This window comes from Procambarus clarkii, chromosome 30 (genome assembly GCF_040958095.1).
Source record: "Procambarus clarkii isolate CNS0578487 chromosome 30, FALCON_Pclarkii_2.0, whole genome shotgun sequence".
NCBI lineage: Eukaryota > Metazoa > Arthropoda > Malacostraca > Decapoda > Cambaridae > Procambarus > Procambarus clarkii.
The window spans coordinates 33089316-33098482 of record NC_091179.1 but is presented as its reverse complement, the minus strand read 5'-3'; positions in this window follow the sequence as shown (position 1 = coordinate 33098482).

Sequence of the window (9167 nt, the reverse complement as noted above, 5' to 3'; positions counted from 1 at the left end):
TATGTTTATTCCATGGTAGGGGGCTTGACGGGTGAGTGGACAGCGCTAGGGATTCGTAGTCCTAAGGTTCCGGGTTCAATCCCTGGCGGAGGCGGAAACAAATGGGCAGAGATTCTTTTACCCTGATGCACCTGTTCACCTAGCAGTAAATAAGTACCTGGGAGTTACACAGCTGCTACTGCTGCTTCCTGGGGATGTGTAACAAAAAGGAGGCCTGGTCGAGGACTGGGCCGCGGGGACGCTATGCCCCGAAATCATCTCAAGATGACCTCAAGATAAGAAGAAAATAAGAAGTCTGGGGCTAGTAGAAGGTCCCTAAGTTATTGCTAATGAGGTTTTTCTGGTTGTAATTTATACTGTAACTTAGTATTCTCTTTGACGGAATCAGCGGACAGATGATTCCAGGAGCATATTTAACCACGGATGATAAAGCATCTCTCACTGTCTGCTCTAGCTTCAAATTGTTGTCTTATGTGTAAAAGTAGAAATATCTTTTATTTCCGTTATAATGAACATTGAATGAACTTCGAAGTTATATATAAGTTTCATCAAAATAATTCGTGTTCGTTGTGTTTACCTTCGGTGCAATAATTAAACACTGAAATATATGTATTACAAAATTTGTAAAAAAGAAATATCTTGTTTCTCAATTTTTAATTTGTATTCCCTTATAACTTATTCGACAAATAATATTGTTCAAGTCTGAATGTAAATTGTCTCCCTTATACCGAACCTATGAACACTTTCATCACGTACATAATTCACCTTAAGAAAAAAGTTAAAAACTGCAAAGTTTTTTTAGTTCGTCTTACATGAACAAGTAAGAAATACGAAAGCAAATCCTAAGATCACTTTCCAGTATATGATCAATGTTGTGCTTCGCGAATGGCTGGGCGGAGGCGACGTCAGAGAATATACAGCTCTTGGTGAAAGGTACAAATTGCTCGTTGAATATGAGAAGAGAGAAAGAAATATGAATGCCAATATCGAGGTGCGTTCAGCCCTTACAGTTCTGGTTCACGATGCGTGCTGTTATTCTTCAGGTGTATGCCACATGTGTCATACATTATTCTTGAGTATACGACATTTATATGACATGACACTTTAGTATACGTGTCATATACTCTCGCAGGTGGCCTAGATTACATTCAACTGTTTGCATTTAAGGCACCACCTTCTCGTGTATTCGGGTGTGTATGACACAGATAGTCTAGTATAATGCTAATTTCTTGTGTATCTTACATGTAATATTGCATAACGTCACACTTGAGATTGAAAGTTACACATAAAATCTGAGATAAACCTTTCTAAGCATTGAAGGTTCAACGCCAAACATCCACACCAACATCACCTGAAACTTTATCATTGGTTCAGATTTCAAAAACTTATGTAAACCCTTGTGTATTATAAATCTTGCTCTCTTAGGCTTGCGTATGATATACCATCGGAATAAACAAATCTGCAGCAAGTCTGTTTGTCCATGGGTATCAGGTCCTATTTATACCAAACAAAACTCAGCTCCTACTTATTTCAGCTCCTATTTATATCCAACACAACTCACTCAAGTAAATATGTCAAACCTATGCTTAAAGCAATCCAGGTCTCCCATTTCTATCATAATACCCGATAGTTTGTTTCATCAATATACAACCTTGAAATATGCGAACATCGGGAAGTGTTACGCATGTCAATTATTTTGGGAAAATCCGATTATACGTTTATTTTGTAGGTGTGGAAATGTGGGTATTTGGGTAGATATAACTGAACATAGCGTTATCCTAATTTGACCAAAACCTACCATATCTAGCCCCATCTAGCCACACCTAGCCTTGCCTTTCCTTATTTAGGTATTTGCACGAAATATTTCAAATCACTGATTTTATATCCGAAACTAAATCAAACAATATATAAATTTCTCGTGTCCTTCCCAGTTCTGCAGAAGTTTAATTCCACAATTGGCAGTATAAACAAATTCTTAAGTCAATTTAAATAAATTTGGTGCTGCATATTGCAACAAATATCAAAATGCATCCGCACAGGAATGTTAGACACACGACGCATTGCATCCGGGACAGCTCGTACAACCATTGTAACTTCGGCGCTATATTGCAAAACGGTGCAATAAAGTCATCTGTAAAAATATATATACCTGCAAAGAAATTCACACGATAATCTGTTAGGCGTTATGTATGTTTTAGTGTCGGACTTATGGCCTGTCAACCTCCGGGGGTTATTATGGCCACGACAATACCTTACTGACCAACCACCAAGTATACTTAGTCCTGAACATTGTCAAGGACTAGAGTAAACTCTGTGTTTATTAACCGATAAATACTGTGTACGTGTCACGAGAAATATATGTGTGTAGATATCAGAAACATACACAATATATGTGTGTAGACATCAGAAACATACACAATATATGTGTGTAGACATCAGAAACATACACAATATATGTGTGTAGATATCAGAAACATACAAAATATATTTGTAGATATCAGAAACATACACAATATATGTGTGTAGATATCAGAAACATACACAATATATGTGTGTAGATATCAGAAACATACAAAATATATTTGTAGATATCAGAAACATACACAATATATGTGTGTAGATATCAGAAACATACACAATATATGTGTGTGTAGATATAAAAAACATACACAACTTGTATTGAAATCCTGAATCTTATAATATACGCGGAAATTATAAGCGTTCTATAACAGAAACTGAGACACAGAAAATATTGCGGCGCATTGAATTAAAGATACCAAAAATTATCAATAGAGACGAAAATAATCTACTTGGTAGTGGGGTCATGCTATTAGTTAAATAATGAAAAATGTTACTAAAAAAGTTATAAAAAAGTAAACATCGAATCCACGTTCACCGAAATCAGTGATATTCCTAAAAATATCAATTTGCATAATCAAATTATACAAATATTCAGTGAATAATAATTATAATATGTGCTTTTAATTTGCCAATATCATAATTGGAAGAGTTATTCTGTCCAAACTCTAGAAAAATACAATTGCTTGTTGGAAAGTGTTATAATTGAAAATGTTGACACACAAATATTCTTGGTGAAACTACTATAGTGTAAATTTTTCCTTCAAGTGAGAATTAAATATGTAATTTAATGATATATGAATATCTCAAAACTCGCTATGATCGTCAAATCACATTTAATAATAATAGTAATAATAAAACAAATATCAGCTGAGAAAAAATGAAATACTTGAACAAATTAAAATAAGATATAATTAGAGTGAATATAATTGTTTGCTTAAATTCCCGTGATGAACGAAATAACACGACACCGTCGACTGGACACGACACCGACGACTGGACACGACACAAGTAATTTACAAGTTCATAGAAGTTATCATAAAGGTTTCATGTGACAGTAACGAATGACCGTGTAAGGTAAGGTAATTATCAGGAGCAAGTGCTAAGCCGGTATGACTATGTAGCACATAGAAGGAATATGAGGAATATCTGGGCCTCACATGGAAGGAATATGAGGAATATCTGGGCCTCACATGGAAGGAATATGAGGAATATCTGGGTCTCACATGGAAGGAATATGAGGAATATCTGGGTCTCACATGGAAGGAATATGAGGAATATCTCGGCCTCACATGGAAGGGATATGAGGAATATCTCGGCCTCACATGAAAGGAATATGAGGAATATCTGGGTCTCACATGGAAGGAATATGAGGTATATCTCGGCCTCACATGAAAGGAATATGAAAAATATCTGGGCCTCACATTTAAGGAATATGAGGAATATCTGGGCCTCACATGAAAGGAATATGAGGAATATCTCGGCCTCACATGGAAGGGATATGAGGAATATCTGGGTCTCACATGGAAGGAATATCTGGGTCTCACATGGAAGGAATATCTGGGTCTCACATGGAAGGAATATCTGGGTCTCACATGGAAGGAATATCTGGGTCTCACATGGAAGTGGTATGAGAAATATCTGGGATAAGACAGAGGGAAGTAATGGTTACCAACCACTTAACAACCTGAACCCTCGGGAATTGAGCGCCAACCTGCAAGAAGCGAGATCGTCGCTCTACCTAAACTAGAAGGTGAAATAATATTTAAAGTTCCTTTACGTCGAAAATCTTTGCTGATCGGAAATTATTAGAAAATAATTATCAACAGCACCGAGTAAAATATGTTTTATTATGTCGAGGAGTAATTAAATATTCCTCTGAGTAAGTATTTTCGTGATTTCACTAAATATAGCAAAGAAAAGCTTATAAGTTTTAAACATCATAAGATATTAAAAGTGATCTTACTTATTCTATTACTCGTGAAGAATCAGAAAATAAGAATTTAGATTATAACGGAACGCAGATTGTTTTCTTTTCATATTTGGACAACAGTGGAAAATGTACATAAATTTCCTTTACCATCCTAATTATTAGACTATTAACATATTTTTCTTCATTTCATTACAGTTTATGGACCTTCTACATTTTTGGTGGATAATTAACAAATAAAATAGATGACCATGACAAAGTCTAGCCCAACATGTTATGAAGGCACAAATTTAATTGTGGAGCCCATGATGGATATATTTTTTTTAATATGTAACGTGAGAAAAACTTTTTGTCCACATAAGTGTACTTTCAAAATATCACAACAATACATAAAGTTGGGTGAAACTTGCAATATTCAACCAATTAGTTAGACTTTGATAGTTGGTAATCTCATGGAAACAATAAATGGAATTCATTTCTACAACATGTAGAGAGTGGCCTGCGATTTATGGCTTCTCTGTCGAGTTTTCAGATAAATCGTTCGTGCACAGCACTCTGATAAATTTTCATATCTGCGTCTTTTGAAAGTGAAAACACGTGATATAATTTGATGGCAGTATAATTGGTTATCTGGATCAAACAACTGTGTGGCGGTGAATGTGTATGTGACGCAATGGCTATACAAAATAAATGCAGTGTCAGAGTGATCAACCATTTATCCCCGACTGGTTTACTATTTACAAACGTGACATAAATAATGACCAAGAAATTACAGTAACCAAAACTGCCGATTACACTAAATTAACAAGTATTGATGGAACACCAATAGTGACGGTAATAGTGAGCACACACTTAAACACCTTAAAAAATGGGTCTGATGAATATCAGATGACATATACGAAGAATAAGTAGCAATAACGTGACTGAAAACAAACTACCCGACTCATCACATACACAATGGAAGGGGCGGCGTTTCAGGTAGTTTTAATCCCTTATTAATATCTCCCTGATCAGGGTCCAGTTCGAACGGAAGCGTCGTGATTAATCCTTCCATTTCGAATGTGTTATTTATTAAATGCGATAATATGCACTATGAAATATAGTGAAAATATTAACGACAAACAATTTAATTTATCGGATTATGGTAATTGGCGCAGAAAAAGTTAGATGAAGGACGGTAGAATATATACTTCAGCAATACGAGCTAGAATGATGAAATATACGCAAATGAGCATAATTAGTTTGAAAGAGAGGAAAGAATGCTAAGCAGTGTTCCAGCAGATGTATCTTAAGATGACGTGAATGGGAAGAATTTTAGATTGAAAGAATAAATTACCAGGTAATATAATTCGCATGATTTCACTGCATTGTTGCAAAACGTTCATTATATTGTGTAGGTCGCCTGCAGTTACCTTTATTTTCAAAATTGTTATATTATCAGTGTAGAAAATAAAGTTTAGGAAAGTGGCAGATATCAGTTAGGTATAATATGGTGCAATGTGCAATTTCTTGTGTGGGCTTTGTGTGCGTGTGTGCTTTGTGCGTGTGCGTGTGTGTGTGTGTGTGTGTGTGTGTGTGTGTGTGTGTGTGTGTGTGTGTGTGTGTGTGTGTGTGTGTGTGTGTGTGTGTGTGTGTGTGTGTGTGTGTGTGTGTGTGTGTGCATGTGTGTGTGTGTGTGTGTGTGTGTGTGTGTGTGTGTGTGTGTGTGTGTGTGTGTGTGTGTGTGTGTGTGTGTGTGTGAGGGATTTTTGAGTGTATGGGCATTGTCTGTGTGTGTCTGTGGGTTTTGTGTGTTTGTGGGCATTGTCTGTGTGTGTGTGTGTGTGTGTGTGTGTGTGTGGGCATTGTCTGTGTGTGTGTGTGTGCTTTGTGAGTGTGTGTGGGTTTTGTGTGTGTGTGTGTGGGCATTGTCTGTGTATGTGTGGGCTTTGTGTGTGTGTGTGGGCTTTGTGTGTGTGTGGGCTTAGTGTGTGTGTGTGTGGACTTTGTGTGTGTGTACTCACCTAATTGTACTCACCTAATTCTGCTTGCAGGGGTTGAGCTTTGTCTCTTTGGTCCCGCCTCTCAACCGTCAATCAACTGGTGTACAGATTACTGAGCCTACTGGGACCTATCATATCTACATTTGAAACTGTGTATGGAGTCAGCCTCCACCACATCACTTCCTAAAGCATTCCATTTATTAACTACTCTGACACTGAAAAAATTCTTTCTAACGCCTCTGTGGCTCATCTGGGTACTAAGTTTCCACCTGTGTCGCCTTGTTCGTGTCCCACCCGTGCTGAAGAGTTTGTCTTTGTCCATCCTGTCAATTCCCATGAGAATTTTGTAGGTGGTTATCATGTCTCCCCTTACTCTTCTGTTTTCCAGGGACGTGAGGTTCAGCTCTTTTAGTCTCTCCTCATAGTTCATTCATCTCAGTTCCGGGACGAGCCTGGTGGCATACCGCTGAATCTTCTCTAACTTTGTCTTGTGTTTAACTAGATATGGAATCCAGGCTGGAGCTGCATATTACAGAATTGGTCTTACATAAGTGGTATACAGGGTCCTGAACAATTCCTTACACAAGTTTCTAAAGGCAGTTCTTATGTTGGCCAGTCTAGCATATGCCGCTGACGATATACTTTTGATGTGGGCCTCTGGGGACAGGTTCGGTGTGATATCAACTGCCAGATCTTTCTCTCTATTGGACTCGTGCAGGATTTCACCTCGCAGATGGTACATTGTATTCAGCCTCTGTTACCTTCGCCTAACTTCATTACTTTACCCTTTCCTGAATTGAACTTTAGTAGCCATTTTCAAGACCATTCCTTCAGTTTGTTCAAGTCATCCTGTACGCTCTGACTATTTTCATCCGTCTTGATTCTTCACATAATTTTTGCATCCTCAGCAAACATTGAGAGGAACGAGTCTATTCCCTCCGGAAGATCGTTTACATATATTAGAAACAGGATGGGTCCAAGAACTGAGCCCTGTGGGACTCCGCTCCGCTCGCCACTTTTATGTCTCCCCTCTCACCGTTACTCGCTGTTTCCTGTTGCTTAAGTACTCTCGTTTCCACTGGAGGACCTTCCCTTTTACTCCTGCCTGATGCTCCAACTTCGTTAACAGCATTTTATGGGGTACTGTGTCAAAGGCTTTTTGGCAGTCCAGGAAAATATAGTCGGCCCACCCTTCTCTTTCCTGCCTAATTTTTGTTGCCTGGTCATAGAATTCTATTAAACCATTGAGGCACGATTTACCATCTCTGAACCCATGTTAGTGGTGTGTTACAAAGTTATTTTCCTTCAGATGCTCTACGAGCCTTTTCCTCACGATCTTCTCCAGCACCTTGCATGGTATACAAGTTAGGGAAACTGGCCTGTAGTTCAAAGCCTCTTTCTTGCCTGTCACCCTTCTTGTATATTGAGACTACTTTAGCTGTCTTCCAACTTTTTGGTAGGTCTCCTGTTTCCAGTGACCTGTTATACACCATAGAGAGTGGCACACTTATGGCTTCTGCACCTTCCTTTAGTATCCATGTTGAGATTCTATCAGGCCCAACAGCCTTTGTCACATCCAGCTCCAACAGACACCTTTTGACCTCATCACTAGTGAGATCAAATTCCTCCAAGGTTGCTTGGTTTGCCTCCTCCTCATATAGTGCAGGGGCTTCTCTTTGTTCTATTGTGAAGACTTCCTGGAATCTCTTGTTGAGTTCTTCACAAACCTCCTTGCCATTCTTTGTGTATTTGTTCTCCCCTTTTTTTCAATTTCATCACTTGTTCCTTCACTGCTGTTTTCCTCCTGATGTGGCTGTGGAGCAGCTTTGGTTGGGTCTTAGCTTTACTCACGAGGTCATTTTCATACTGTCTCTCTGCTTCCCTCCTCACTCTGAGGTACTCATTTCTGGCCCTCTGGTATCTCTCCCTGCTCTCCGGTGTTCATTTATTTCTGTAGTTTCTTCATGTTCTTTTACTCAGTTGCTTCGCTACCTTACATTCCTGGTTGAACCATGGGTTTTTCTGTTGTTTTTCGTTTTTCTCCTTTTGGACTGGGATAAACCTGTCTGCAGCTTCCTGGCACTTCTGGGTGACAAAATCCATCATGACCTGCACAGTCTTGTCTCTAATTTCTGTTTCCCATGATATACCCCTGAGGAAGTTCCTCATCTCGTCATATTTTCCTCTTCGGTAATTTAGTCTTTTCCCCTCCGATCCCATCCTTGGGTAGGTTATCCCTACCTCCACCAAGTACTCAAAGGTCAGTACACTGTGGTCACTCATTCCTATGGGGGCTTCAACTCTGACTTCCTATATTTCTGACTCATTCAGGGTGAATATCAAGTCGAGTCTAGCTGGTTCATCATTGCCTCTCACTCTAGTGGGTTCCTTGACATGCTGGCTCAGAAAGTTCCTTTTTGCCCCTTCCAAGAGTTTAGCTCTCCACGTATCTGCACCACCATGTGGGTCCCTATTGTCCCAGTTAATCTTTCCATGGTTGAAATCGCCCATGATTAAAAATCTTCAGCCATTCCTGCAGGCAACTGAAGCTTCTCTCTCTATTATATTATTGGTTGCCATGTTGTTCCTATCAAACTCCTGTGTGGGTCTTCTGTCATTTATGGGAGGGTTGTAAATGTCACTATTATCTTAGGTCCACCTATTGTTATAGTTCCTGTTATGTAATCTCTGAACCCATCATAGCCCGGAATTTCCATCTCAACAAACCTCCAGTCCTTATCAGCAGGGCCACTCCTCCATCTCCTCTCCCTTCCCTCTCTTTTCTTACTATGTAGTAGTCCTTTGGAAACAGCATCTGTTATGACTGGAAACAGCATCTGTTATGACTCCTGACAATTTTGTTTCCGTGAGTCCTATTACATCAGGGTTTTCTTCTT